Genomic DNA, 14,534 nt, shown 5'->3' on the forward strand with positions numbered 1-14,534 from the left:
ACACTCACATGATGGCTATAACTCGTGCGTACATTTCACTTGTGAGCAGAAGTCATTTGGCAACATCTGAGCAGTTTTTGTAAGAAAAATTTGATGTGGGAGCAAACCGAGTTGTAATGCAATTAGCTTTTTTGTTTAATTTCATTTATTTAGAACCAATCTGAAAGTACTGAAAGGATTTTCACTTAAAAATATCTTACTGCTGAGCTAAGAATGTAATGGATATTTAATTATTTGATCTTTTGAGTCATATAACAAGCATAAGGCCTGTATGTGGAGATATAAATACTTCAGGAAGCTTATAAGTTAAAACATTGGTGTAAACCTGTGAAATGAAAATGCCTGCTCAGCAAAATAAGGCCAATTCTTCCCTTGGCAAGTTTTCCTTAGAAATGCTTCTGCGTTCTTGAGATCTTTTTCTAGAACAAGTATGGAGTAGAAGTGAGGTTTGTACACATGAAAAGCACCGGAAAGCAATAGGGAAGTCCTCTGTAGAAACCTGCAGTTGGATTTATTTTATCTAACCTGAAATTGTCTAAAAGTTAGACCAAGAAGGGTGAGTATAGCCTCTCTCTATAGGTAGTGGAGGGAAGCAGCCATTTCCAACAAGTGATTGACATCTATCTTGTGACAGGATTAAACCCTAACTTTTAGATGGCCATGAAGAAGTGAGATGACTCCTTCCTTGAGAGTAATGCTGCCATCTTTCAGCTTCTTCAAAGCCTCAGTCTTTTGATTATGGCATAGGCTTCCCTTCCAAGCCCACTTTCACTTTAGCGAATGACACTGGTTTTGTATCAGCCATGACACAGCTGTATTGGTCATTTCATTTATACAAAGAATGAATCCCTCCACCTGTGTTAAACCAACTGCATCAGACTCAGTGAAGAACTTGTTTTTCACCTCATGGATATTGCAGCTCAGTCCTGCGCAACTGGGTAAAGAAGGGAATAGTTACAGGGAAGCATGTTAGGAAATATATTTACGTTGCAGAACATGACATAGAGATACAGTGTCCTTTTCAGCTAGCTTAACTTGTCCATGTGAAAGTCTTTCCTGCCTCACCCCCTAGACAGCTAGCTGGGATGTCTGTGCTCAACACTGCATCTGTGCCAGCATAGGAATATTCAATAATTGCACTTTGAAATAACTGAGCCCTGACTCTTCTGTGTGAGACCAACCTTTAATACTGGATTGCACGCTTTTCTTGTCAAACACCCTCACCTTTCATCCCATGCCACTCCTTGACTGTGGGAAGAGACCCAGCCAAAATCACAAAGGTACTTCCTTCAGATCTTTCTAAATTCACTAGTCACGACGCTTGTAAAATACTAGCCTATGGATAAGGTTCTTGGTGTGCTGTGACCTCTGCTTGTGTTGCTAAACCCAAGCCTCACATTTTTACCATGTTTTCCACATCTTTCACTTTCCTGTCTGGTCATTATGTGCCTTTCCTCCTTACTGTGTTTTAATAGTAAGGGTTTGATAAGCTGGGATTTGCATGTTGAGTCAGGGACTGTCTTCATGTGCACATGTGCAGCAGTTAGCACAGCTCAGAAGGGTAGGACAGGATGCGCCACTGTGTAATATGTATTAAAGCTGGCTGGAAAGCAAGTGTGACTGCCAGACCCTGGTGCCATAATCATCAGCATTTCGTATCCTTGGCTCTTTCCCCCTTGAGTGCAATTTTGTACAACAGGGAATGGAAAAACCAGACTATCTCCTGGTAGTCCAGGCAGGCTGAAACACTGTCAGCTAGAGCTTGTTGTTAATGACCCTGTCATGCACAACATATAGCCTCACAGGTAATTTAAGAAATGTGTAAGAGCGTCCTTAATGTTACCCAGCAAGGCACTGCAGGATCTATTTAAGCAAATCTTAAAGACAGAATACTCTACCTTGTAAGCACCTTCAGTGTCAGCACCTCCGAGACAAACTTTCCTGTATGCAGTTTTTCTAAGTGCAAAGTTTTCCTTACATTGTTTTCACATTGTATGTGTATTTAGATGTTACCAAACAAAAAAAAAAAAAACCCACAAACAAACATAAACAGTTTGGGAGTAGATCTGACATAAACAAAGTGCGGTTTCCAAGGCATATATTCCAAGGAAGGTTATCCAGATCTGTCACTGCAGGCCAATCAAATGAGAACCCAAGAACTGAGAGATTGTTGTAGACAAAGATTACAGAGTACAGCTCACTAGATGAAGGATCTCCTGAATCATACTACTTACACATTTCAAAACAGAAAGATCACTGCTTTCATTCTGACTGAAGTTAGAAACACATGCACAGAAATAGGCACCTAGATTAATGACCTGGTTTTGAAATGCTATGAATTCCCAGCCATCAAGGGCACCTTTGAATCTGCATTTACAAATTTAGACCACAAGGCATGAAAAATGTGCCTTTTGCCTCCCAGTAGCACCTGTCCAAATATGCACATTCCACAGGGAGGCTCCACAAAAAACTTCACCCAACATGGTTATGGCATGTATGGATGTAAACTGCTTAAAGTAACAAATCACAGGAGTCTGGAGGCTTGCAGCTGGGGCAGGTTTTCCCTGCCAGGGGCTCTGCTGGATCAGCCCTGTCCCTGGAGCACAGTGGAGATGTTGCACGCTCTATGATGTATTTGCACGGGGCTGCACTAGCAGCCTTGGGTATCAGTAGCAAGGGTGTTACAGCAGTAGGGAGCTCAGCCAACCTACCCCAGTGTGCTGCTGAGTCAAGGAGTCAATCTGGTGGGACTCTCTGCTGTCAGGGTTATCCTGCTAGCAACATCATAAAGGTAGGGCAGGGCAGCCATCCCAAGACACCAGCTTTTCATCTTGAGGAGGGTGTTTTGAAATCCCCAGCCTACGCTGGATTTTCCTGTGGTTATTGACCTTAATCTGACCATCAGAATTACTATCATGTGAGAAGGCAGCATGATGAGATTTTGGCCTCTTCCCACTGTAACTTTTGATTGACAGTGGGCTAAGAAAACATCATCTACTAAGGAGGCGTGATATAAAATGTCTTGCTTCAGGTATGAGCTGTGACACAAGTGCTCCAGTGCAGAGGGAGCAATGGAAAGACTCATCTATATTCCAATAGATTATAAAGCAGAATGAGCAGCAGATCTGTTCTGGCTTGTTTAATACAAACTGTAAAATTCAATTCCTCTGGTCTTTGGATTAATTCAGCGACTTACATTTGGTGAAGTCCTATGTTTCATGAAGACTTAGACTGAAGATAGCAAGAGACAGTGGATAAAGCACTTCACAGGGTTTGTTCCAGCTGTTAATCAGCCTCACCGCTAAAAGGTATATCATACTGAGCGTGTCCAAATTCAACTTTCAGGCACTAGCTCATGTCATACTTCTGTGTTTCGTTCAGTATCCCTTTGGTACTTCCTATTTTCTTCCATTTAAGGCACTCTTTTTTTACCTGCTGGTTTATAGAGATACCACTTCATCTTTCTTTTTTTTTTTTTAACTGGCTGAACAGATGACCCTCTCTCTCACTGTAACACACTTTTTCTAGCTTGAAAGTAAGCACTAAGGCTGTTCACTGCACTTGCAAGTGTATCTTGACTTTTCTGAAAGGGGATACTAGCATCCAGCCAAACAACAATTCGTCTTTCTGGCTGTAGGAGTTGGAGCGCTCACTGAGTCCTTCGGAGCCTCCTGGCATGAAGGTTAGCTCTGCATAAATCAGGCCGTACTTCTTGTATCAAGTTCTTCCTGAACTTCCTGTGTTGTATTGTTTCAGTTGAAAGTACAAAGCATTACCAGATTAATAAAAAAAGTACATATAACAACAACATTCCTTCATGTGCACAAGAGCGTTATTTCCAGCCATACATCTTTTAACAAATGTAGAGTATTTTAAGGAGGATCTATTTAAATTCTATCTGCAGTGATACAACTAATTTTGTTCCTTAGAACCAGGCTGTCTGATGTGTGGAAGTGCAAAGGAGCTTCACAAATCTGTCTAAATGGGAGTAAATACATAGAGTCAATACTTCTTTCTTTTTCTTTGTGTTATGCTTCTAGGCCAAGAAGTGATGTGTTTCATCAGGATGCTCTAAAGCTCACCCCTAATGGTCTGATGGCTTGCTTATAGAGAAAATGCTAAGACATCCTTAATGAAAGCAGTGCTGGTTGTTTTCAGTAAATTACAGATAGCTCGCAATGGCTCTGAAGACTGTGTATGTATATGATAACTCTTCTTTTGTTAAAGATTATAGAGTGCTCTATTACTTATTGAAACACTGTAGGAGCATTACTGCAGGTCACGGGGCGGTTATCATTAGGGTTAGGTAAAAATCCCTGCTATCGGTAGCTTTGCTCAATGGCCAGTGTTGGGGGTTCCATCTCAGAGCAAGCTGCAGCACATACACTTCAAGAGGAGAGAAAATGTGCAGGGCTATGAAATGTGCTTTCAGAAATATTTACAAGATCTTCCAAAGTCCTAGTTACTTGCGTTTGTCCCAGGAAAGCAGATAGACCAGTGTCACAGCCCTCAGCCTTTCAGCAAGGGTAAGGAATTGAATTGTTTAAAGAAATATCATAATTTAATACTGTCATATACAAGTAAAGTCTTGAGCTCAAAGGGCTCCATTAGACTGAGCAGAGAGAAAGAAAAAAGTATTCAGTAGTTATTATTCCTTTTAAATATCATTATTTTCCTGAAGGAATATCTTAAAGAGACTGCAATGGCCCAGCCTTGTTGTGATATCTGTGCAGCAGCCTGCCGGATTAAGTGTGCTGGAGAATTAAAAGGGTTATTCCGTGTTTCGCACCAGTGCTGGAAAAATAGAATTACACAAGACCCAAACTAAATTAAGCAGTTAAGAATTCAGCCTAACACATTAAAATTACCTTCTCGCTACAGATTTAATGTTTTTCAAGCAAAGCAAATCCATTTGGTAATGATGTAATGGATGTAAATGGATTTGCTATTGGCTGTAGCAAAACCAAAACTGAGACTCATTTGTGGTTCAAGACTTTGCAAAGGGATTTGGCACACTTCACGCACAGTGATAAAACAAAAGCAACATTGAACGTGTAATAGATACACAGAGAAGGGACAGAGAATAAAAGAAAAGGTTGTCCATTTTAGAAGAAAGTCACCTTTCTCACTCTACCTTTTCCCTTTTCATGTTCTGTTTTCCCCTTCTTTTATTCTTCCTTACGTTTCTCTTCCTTGCCTTTCTTTGCCTTGCCTTATCCATTCTAGAAGGCATTTACATATTTGCTCAGTTCCTCTTTTTGAAGAACATAACTCAGCTCATGCTAACTTATGCATCTGCTTACCTATCTTTCCTGACTGCAGACATTTAGGTGAAGTCAGACCTTAATTAAGATCTTCAAGGATTTCTCCAGCTAATAACAAGATGCTCACAGAAGCTGCTTTTACCACGGGAAAGCCACACTCACTGTGACTTCTCTGCCGTTAAAAAGGCTCTTGTGGAGGGCACTTCAGGGCAGGATTCTCACCTCACTATTCTGAATCAAACCCTGGAAATGCTTCTCTTCCTTAATTATGGAGCGACAATAGGAAATCCTTTCCATACCACGTGCCTCATGTCTCATCATGTGCCAGACCCTCTGCCCCGTGTGTGGAAACTCGCATACCAGCCTCAGAGTAAGGGCCTTCAGTCACTGTTTCTGCTGTTCACACCGTGCCTGTCTCTGGCTTCCATGGGGCTGGAAGGCAGGAGCAGGCAGAGGAGCCCAGTGCAGGGCAGGGGTGGCAGGTGACATGCCTTGGGCTCACTGCTACCACAGTCTGAGGAGCTGAGGGACACCGACTTATGCAGAACTGATACCAGGCACAGCAAATAACCCTTTGGTGGCCCTTCCTGAGGAGAGAGTGCTGGGTAAAAACTGACATTGACAAATCCGTCACATTTCTCATACTGTTTTCTTTTAGGATACGCACAGCAAACATATACATGAGTAATTAGAAAGGGGAAGAGACACAGCTATATGTACCAGAGACATTGTGCTGTGGCAGATCTCCATTCCTTGGTGTTTTCATGGCTGTGCCCCAATCTACCCTGCTTTGGCACCCATCTTATTCCTGTGCTGAAGTACCTAATGACACTGCATTCCTGAGCAAATGCCTGCGCTGTTCCTTTGACAGGGCAGAAGGAAATTCACCTACCACAGAGGGAGATCCTGTCTGGCAAAATTTGAATATCCAAGTCAGGCAGACAAGTTCCCTTGTGGGAATATTCCTCTCCTCTGACATGCCCAACCGGTGAGTTTGCCTGTGTTTTTGAAACTGCCATACCTCAAAGAGCAGAGTGTAAACCTGCCACATGAGAAGGTTCGGTATCCACTGAGTTTTTCTAGAGCTGGGGAAGGAGTCAGATCATGATCTCAGTCTGACTTTCTCTTTGACAGAGCTTCTCAAAATCATGAGCAAGCCTAATAGCTGCCTATGAAAATTATGGTATGAAAGTTAATCATAATGTGCATCACCTCTTTTCATCCAGCTATCAAAACTGGGAGTGAACTTAGAAACTCCCTTTTTACAGAGGAGGAAGCAGATGCAGAATGAATCAATGAAGCAGAAAGAGGAGACATGCTTCTTACACCTCCTCCCTGCCCCCTCACCCACTATACCTCCCATAGGTACCTGTCATGCAGCTCTTGGCTGTCATTTGTGAGAGGTGTTAGCAAACACAGCTGTTCTTAGCTGGCCCTGGGTGGAGCCCATGAATGCCACCCTAGGCTGAATACCTGTCAAGTACCCTAGATAGATCCAAGGACCTAGGCTGGTCCAAATGGCTCCTGTGCCTCAGGGACTGTGGAGAGGCTGGAGTGGAGGTGCAAGTGCCTTCCTTTCCCATGCGTTGTGGCAGCAGCAGCAGCCTCAGCATGCCACCTGCCTCTCTGTCATCAGATTCTCCCAAAAAGGACTGTGCATGAGGACCTCCCCACTCACAATCTGTTCTTAAGGTGTACTACTTGCAGGTGAAGAGTTTTGTTACAGAGGGAGGTCAATGAGAGTGTGTTTGAATCTCAGAAGCAGAGGCTCTGCTTGTACCCTTCTCAGATCAACCATTTGAAGGCAGGACTCCACCACTCTGTTGTAACTAGCTCAGTGAAAGTTGTGTTACAATCAAATTAAAAAGGCACCAAGCAGAGATGAAATCCTAGAAGTTTCGGCTTTGCCTGAGGGATGAGTACCTAACAATGTCTGGAAGAAGAGTTAGGAGCAAAGTCCAAAACACCAGTGTACCCATAAGAATAGATTGCAGGACTCGGAGTTTTGAGTGTTACTCAGATTATATACTCAGATAGGTCAGCAGTGCTGGCAACTTGCTTTCTACATAGTGGCAGTGGGTATCAGCTTAAACTCGTTTTACTGCTCCTTAAGAAAAAAATGTATTTTCTTAAAGAGCTTTAAAGAAAAACAACACAAACTCAATACAATTGACCTGTCCTTCAGACAGGAAGAAAGCAGCCAGTTATTTTAACAAAAATAGTCATTTAGCAATACATAATAGTATCCTGGCTCTAGTTACCAGAGAAGCAAAACCTTAGTTATATAGATGAGAATTGGAAGAAGTCATTAGCAGAAGAGAGGCGATTTTAACAGTTCTGTATTTGATTCCCGTGGAGAATTTCATATTTCAGTCACATCTCCTAACAAAAAAATTTTGGCAGTCCTATGAAAAATAGTGTATATAGATAGACTCATTGGCTTGCTTTCACCCAAGCTTGTTTTGATGCAAGGAGATAAACACATTAGTTGGTTTATGATGGGTTTTAATTCATATTTTTAGCTGGCACAAGTCAGTGCACCTTCAGTGGTTCAGGCCTGAATTACATTGTACCAAAGTCACGGCAACACATTGCAGTGGAGCTAAACTGATTTATGCTTGCTGAAAATCTGGTGATTTTTTTTTAAGCCTCTTTTGTAATGATATAAATACAGTGCAAAGTTGGTGTGAAATGATGGACACTTAAGAATTTTAATATTTGGCCACAATGCATATGTATGTAGCTGTGTAACTAAAAACGTATGAATGCACATTATACTCTCCAGTGTTTGTCACAGGTTTAATGTAAGGGAATACAACTGAGTGACCCGAGTCTTCTCACTCCCTATGAGTGCCACTTCTGCTGCCACTGCATCTGTACGTAAAGGAGGTCCTTACACAATACTTGTGTTCCTTCTGTATTGTTGTGGGATTGTAGCCAGATGTAGATATGACCACCAACTCCATCAGCCCAGGCTTCCCTCTGTTGTGACCACAATAGCAGCCCTTGTCAGAGCCTCTTGGGGTACCAGACCCCTGAAGTATCAAATACCCCATTCCCAAGCCTTCTTCCATGTAGAAGTGACTGGAGCTGCAAAAGGCAGTTTGTGAGCATATTTTTCTCTTTGCTCTTCTCTTGTGGTTAAGTGATGAAATCTGCCTTGTAGAGCATCAGTCACGGGAACAGTTTCCCTATAAGAGTACCTGTGGCACAGTAGTTCTGCCAGCAGCATGAATTAGCTGTTTTTCAAGACATACAAAGAATTAGTTGTCACAGGTGTGATGTTTTATGTCTTGTTAATCATCTTCACCAGCACAATGTTTACTTTCTTCTGTTTGCTCTGACTTCAGACAAAAGGTGGCTTGCTATGGCATGCAGACGCAGTATCCTAGGAGAGAATGATATAAATGTCTACGTGGATTCATGTAAATAATACTCTCCACTGCCAGTGGTACTGGGAGATGGTAACATTCCCATGGATGCAGCCCCAAATGGAAATAAAACAATGGAAGAAACTTCTATGGCATTTTCAATACATTTCAGACATTCTCTGCTACCAACAAGAGGGAGCTGTAAAGCTCAGGAAGAGCAGTTTAAGTAATGCAAATCTGATATGTACAGTTTAGTGCTTTACATGATTTTCAGTCCTGAATGGCTTTAAAATAGCTTTTCCCTTGCGAGATGAAATTTCCAGTTGACAAACAGCTTGACTTGGAGCCCATTTGTGTGCTAAGAAATACTGTGTATCAGCTGTTTCTGAGAAAAAAGCTCACCATAGTGAAACTTATCTTTTAGAATAACCATGCAAAATATCGCTGATGGGCAAACGCTTGGTGATTCATTTTTATCATGATTCCTTTGTTCCTTCTAATTTTAGGCTGAACTTTCTCTAAATTGTTGACACAATGTTATCTCAAGACCTCTCAGCCAGATAAGACCACGCCAGTTTCCTCAAAAATGGTCTTCTGTCTATGGATTTTGTAGATATTTGGGGCAGGGAGGCACTGTGGGAAGCAAAACACTGAGTGTATTTAAATTACTTTCTGAACTAGAATTCTTGAAAGTTCATGTTAAGGAGTTAACCTGAAAGTTTTTAAGTCACTTGCGTAATTTTGAGAGAGGCTTCATACCAGATTTTTCCAGAGACTTTGAGCAGATGCTCTGGAAAGCAAAAAGAACCAGCCCCAGAAAAAGGATAAGGAAAATTAATGTTCCAAAATCTCTATGACCATCCACCTTGGCCAGAGAAAAGTCAGAGCACTAAAAAGTACCCTCTACCAACATGTGGCTAGTCATCTTGAATGGAGCAAAAGTCTGTTCTAAGAGATGTGATGTCCAGCAGGTCACCATCTGGCCTATTGGCTACAATCCTAACTTTTAATTTATACAAATCCAGAAGCCTGAAAGAGCTGATATGTTTTCAGACTCCAGCTATCTTCAGAGATTTATTATTCTTTTTTTTTTCCCCTCTATTCTTCTATGCTGTGAAATGCCGAGGTCGCTTTATGTTCCTTAATCTTTTGTGTGAAAGCAGGCATATCGAATGCATGCATATGAGCACATGTATTGTCAATCTAGAGAAGACTTTACTGTCCAGATATTATTTTATAAAATTGGGTTTTGGAGTGTGTTGTATATTTGAAAGTATGAAAAGTATCAATTATCTGTAACTCTAGGTAAGTAAAGTTTTCCAACTCCTTATCAAATCAATAAACATCTCTGAGGCTGGAGGCAGGGAAAGGTAACAACTACATTTGCAGGGTTGCCAATATGATTTTCAAAAGCCTCAGAGCAGGCTGTCCATTTAAGCACTCAACCATTCAGCAATATAATTCTAAGAAGAAAGCCTTAATAATCATCCCTGAGACACTCAGATTGTCAGAGGGTAGTTTTATTTCAGCACTAAGAAGGTTAACGCTTTCAATCACAACTTGACAGGTTTGGATAAAATTCTTCGGCTGTACTTTCTAAACAGAGGACATCTCTGTGCTTAGATTCTTTTTAAAATGCATGAGGACTGATTATTTTTGAAGTAATTTGATTAAATTCCTGTATAATATTAAGGATCATCTGGCATTGGTATGACGATCGTAATTAATTCTAAATTAATTATATTAGTGAGAGTACAACAATATTTAATTTTATAATTTAGGTGTTTGAATTAATGAATAGTGTAGATACTAAGTTTCATTTCTTGCAACACTCAGGATCTGTGAGCCTGTCAACTGGTCAACTTAAACTCCAGACCACCTTTCCTGATCCCTATATGATTTCCTAGGACTTTCCCATTTGCTGAGTTGTGCTGGTTGAATGTAGTTGTCATTTTAAAGCTGCTTAAGAGCATCAAAAAGCTATGATTAAAAATATTTTAAATCTTCTGCACGAGTCTGAAGTTTGTCCAAAGCACTCAGGAACAGACTGAAACTGAACCTAAGCTGAGGACAGACAAGATGTGCCAAACCCACTAGAGGTTGAAGGTAGCATCCCAGCTGCCCATTTATGTGTCCATTGACACGGCAGTGAAATCACTGGGGACCAGCATGGATGGATGGGGTTGGCTTAGCTGCTTACCTTGGCATGGCTCACCAAGTTTCTTCCTCACTGCTTCTGCTGTCCCGTTGGCCATGCAGCTATCTGAGCTGTTCATGCAGTGGTCCCTCTGGTGCTCCCATTCATAATGGGATATCTTGAGCAAGACGAAATCAGTGAGGGTTTGCTTTCCCACTGCTCAACTGGAATCACAGCCCTGATTCATGAGTAGCACGGGGCCAGCTATAGTGGGCATGGGAAAGACATCTAGAGCATCACTGTTTCAGGCATCATTCCCCAGGACAGTCCACCCATAAACCAGAGGTTGGGGCTCATTGTCCTGACTCTGCTATGGGAATGGTGATGGCTGCAGAGAGGTGGCAAGAAACAGAGGGTAAGAAAATCACCCAGTGAATTGTGAAGTGACCATGAACCAAAGACCTCAATGAATCTTAACCTGAAGAAAGAGTCTGCAAGTAAGTCTGCAGCTGCTGGATTAAATAAGAAAAACCCTGTATGGAGGAGGAGCCTTGCTGCAGACCTCCTGCCCCCTGAAGTGAATGAGCGTGGACAGCTTCCCTTCAGAGCTGTGTGTGAGCACAGGCACATATGAGTTCAGTGGCCTCAGTTCCTACAGGGTGATGTAGTACAGGACTAGACACAAAAAGCTAGATCCAGCAGAGTTCAGGTGGCTAAAGTCAGGATGTTGCATGTTTCCTTGCATGTAACCTGAAGTTTAGGGGCTTGGTTTTCTCGAGAAACCTGAGTCAGTGACTCAGAATAGCACACAAACAGACCACATGCTGAATGGGGTGGTGCCTAACATCGATGTGCTGCTGCCAAGTGTCCCGATAGAGAAACACTGGATGCAGCTGCCTTTGCACATTCTTTCAAAAACATCACTGTTCTTGCTTCTTGTATGTAAACATTGATGGAGGCTGTGCATCTCCTATGTATCCTAATTTCTGGGATGAAGACTAGGAGAGTGCTTCTGGCCTGCTTTATGAATTCTGAATACCATTTGTATTCCAAAATATCTAAACAGGGACTGTTCATTAGATGCACTAAGAAAGTGTTAGTATTTTACAGAAATTGTTGCATGCATTTCACTGAAGTGACAGGAGGAGCACACTCCTATTTTTCAGTCCCCATATGTCAGCGGCTTTGAGCAGCAGGAGGGGACTAGGAGGTTCCCAGAGGTTCCTTTCAGCCTTGACTGTTCGATAATTCTGTGACTTGGTGATTTTATGCATAAAACACTGACTGAGAGGAATGTGGTTTTCCAGTTATGTTTCATTGTAGTCTTAATCCATTTGAACAACTGGATTTGCTTCGGAATTGGCAGCAAAATGAAGATGCTGATATAATAAGAAACACAGACAGGATACTTTCACAAATTCTGAAGAGGGTGGAAATGAAAGAAATCATAGTTGCCTCACTTTCACCAAAAGGAGAAGTAAAAACCACAGGGGAAACCATTAAAACCAACTGTGTCGTATCTTCCTGTATGTCATTGTTAGCTTTCTTAACAGCGAGTAGCTGGCACAACTACACATCTGTTTATTTCATCTGATTACCTGTTGGAAGACAGTTGTCAAATGCAAACATCCACAAACCATCTTTTGTTTATGGTGGATGTGCCTTCTCTTCTACTTAATGCCTAAATTCTACTGGTTTGATTTAAAAAAGAAAAAAAAGTAACGATCTTTTCAGTTAAAGGAAGATAAAACTGAAGATAAAGGAAGGATTATTTAAAGCACCTTTGTATCACACATGTCTTTCCTCTCTGGCGAATTTTGCATCTCCCCTAGTGTTAAATAGTAAGAATGATGAATCATGTTTTGATCAAGTTTAATTTGTCAGAACTGAGAGTCTGAAACCGAAATTTATGTTACCATCTCTTTCAAGGTGAGTTTAAGAAATGCATTTTCGGTTCTCTTACTACCTTTTGCATCCTGCTCACAGAGACATGGCTGACAAAGTCATCAGTGCCCGCGGGTCCACCCAGCTGTGCCAGCGACCCGCAGCATTCCCCAGCCAGCAGCGACCCACATTAGCCCTTTCACCCAAACCAGTGGAACCTGCCTGGCCTGAGCATCCCTTGGACCACCACATTGTCCCATCCTGTGCCGGGAACCCACACACAGTGGGGAGATGCAGGGCTGCAGGGCTTAGTGCAGGGGGGCTTTGCTCTTTCCCGGCTGCTCACAGATTGCCTCAGCATCTGCCCTGACGTCTGTTACAGTTTTCCCCTCTGCGCACCCTTCATTTCAGTAGTGTCCCCCCACCACCATTTCTTCATTAGGTGTAATTTGTCCGGTAAATGAATTGTAGAATCACAGAATGGTTCCAGTTGGAATGGACCTTAAAGTTCCAACCCCCTTGCACAGGCAGGGACACCTTCCAGTAAACCAGGTTGCTGTAGGCCCAGTCCAACCTGGCCTTGAACACTGCCAGGGATGGGGCAGCCACAACTTCTCTGGGCAGCCTGAGCCAGTGCCTCACCACCCTCACAGTGAAGAATTTCTGAATGAACTGAAACCAGCACTGTTCATTTGTGTTTTTTCTGGTGTGTGCTGGGCGGGTGGAACAGTTTCAGTTTTTTAATCTAAAAACGAGACCGAAGCATTGTCTTGCAGCTACGTGTTTGAGCTACGGGCACTCCACACACCATCTGCACCATCACCACACTGCACGGGTCAGGGACGAAGACCTGACCTTACTGGCTTCGGGTGAGATCATAAGAACAGGGAAGGGGGCCAAATCTGCACACCTGTGGTCAAAATGTGGTCTTCTGGAAAGTCACCATTGCAGTCACAGGGACAGTATGGATAAAGAAGTGCTGCTCTGAGAGATGAATGCATCCAGGAGGAAGAACAGCTTAGATAGAAATCTGCCAGTCCCTTTAATGTGGCAACTATATAGCACTTCTTATCGACACGTCTCAATGTGCTTCCCTGTCTTTGAATCCAGATCCTTGTCTGATCTTTTTTTCACACCTTGCTATCAACCCTCCAGAAAAGGATGATCTGCACTGTGATGATTTCAAAACACAGACTATTTTTAAAGGTTCAGATTGAAGAGCAATAGAGCTCCTTCTAAGATATACGGGATTGAAAGGCATGGATTTGTCTAAAATGAGCCTTTTGTTGGGTATTCTGAGTGTCCCCAGTAGCCTTCCTTTGAGGTTTGTAATGTCACTTGCCCTGGGCAGGGGTCAAAGAGGGGACTGAAGGCTAGTTGCCTTCACCCTTTCCTCCTGCCTGTGAAATAATGCTCAGACAGCACCTTGTTGTGGTGCAGCCATTGCCTGGGAAGAGGGGACACACTCTGGCTGCCAAGCATGCCTGGGCAGGAGAAAGCAAGCAAGGAGGTGCACTAACCGTCCGGGTGCTGATCCATGAAATGTATAAGGGTCTGGGTCATATTTGAACACACTGTCCCCAACATCCTTCTCAATAGCCATACTTTGCTGTGCAGAGGTACCTCTTTCTGCACGGTGCTAAAGACAGATGTGTGTGGTTTTGGGCTGCATTCTGGCCAGACTTAGTCAGGTGCAGCAGGTCATACTGCAGGCTTACCTCTCTCAGTGGGTGCTGTGGGTGTTCACCAGCATGCTGCTGCCCATGGTCTCCCTGGCTGTCACCCGCTGAGGTTACACACTTGCTCTGTCACCACAGAGAAGACTGTTGACACACACCAGCAAGAGGGTCACCCCAGCAGACAAGGCATCTGCTCATT

At 42.7% G+C, this 14,534-nt stretch overlaps 1 long non-coding RNA gene across 1 annotated transcript; it reads left to right on the plus strand.

The window, feature by feature from the left end:
- Positions 1–1,519: 1,519 nt before the first annotated feature.
- On the plus strand, positions 1,520–9,970 carry LOC134175586 (uncharacterized). The gene is made up of 2 exons (XR_009969053.1): positions 1,520–4,526; positions 5,923–9,970. It is a non-coding gene; the product is annotated as an uncharacterized LOC134175586 (long non-coding RNA).
- Positions 9,971–14,534: the final 4,564 nt, after the last annotated feature.

The sequence above is a fragment of the Pezoporus occidentalis genome, unplaced genomic scaffold (genome assembly GCF_034315485.1).
Source record: "Pezoporus occidentalis ecotype Australia unplaced genomic scaffold, CSIRO_AGI_Poc_V1 ctg7, whole genome shotgun sequence".
NCBI lineage: Eukaryota > Metazoa > Chordata > Aves > Psittaciformes > Psittacidae > Pezoporus > Pezoporus occidentalis.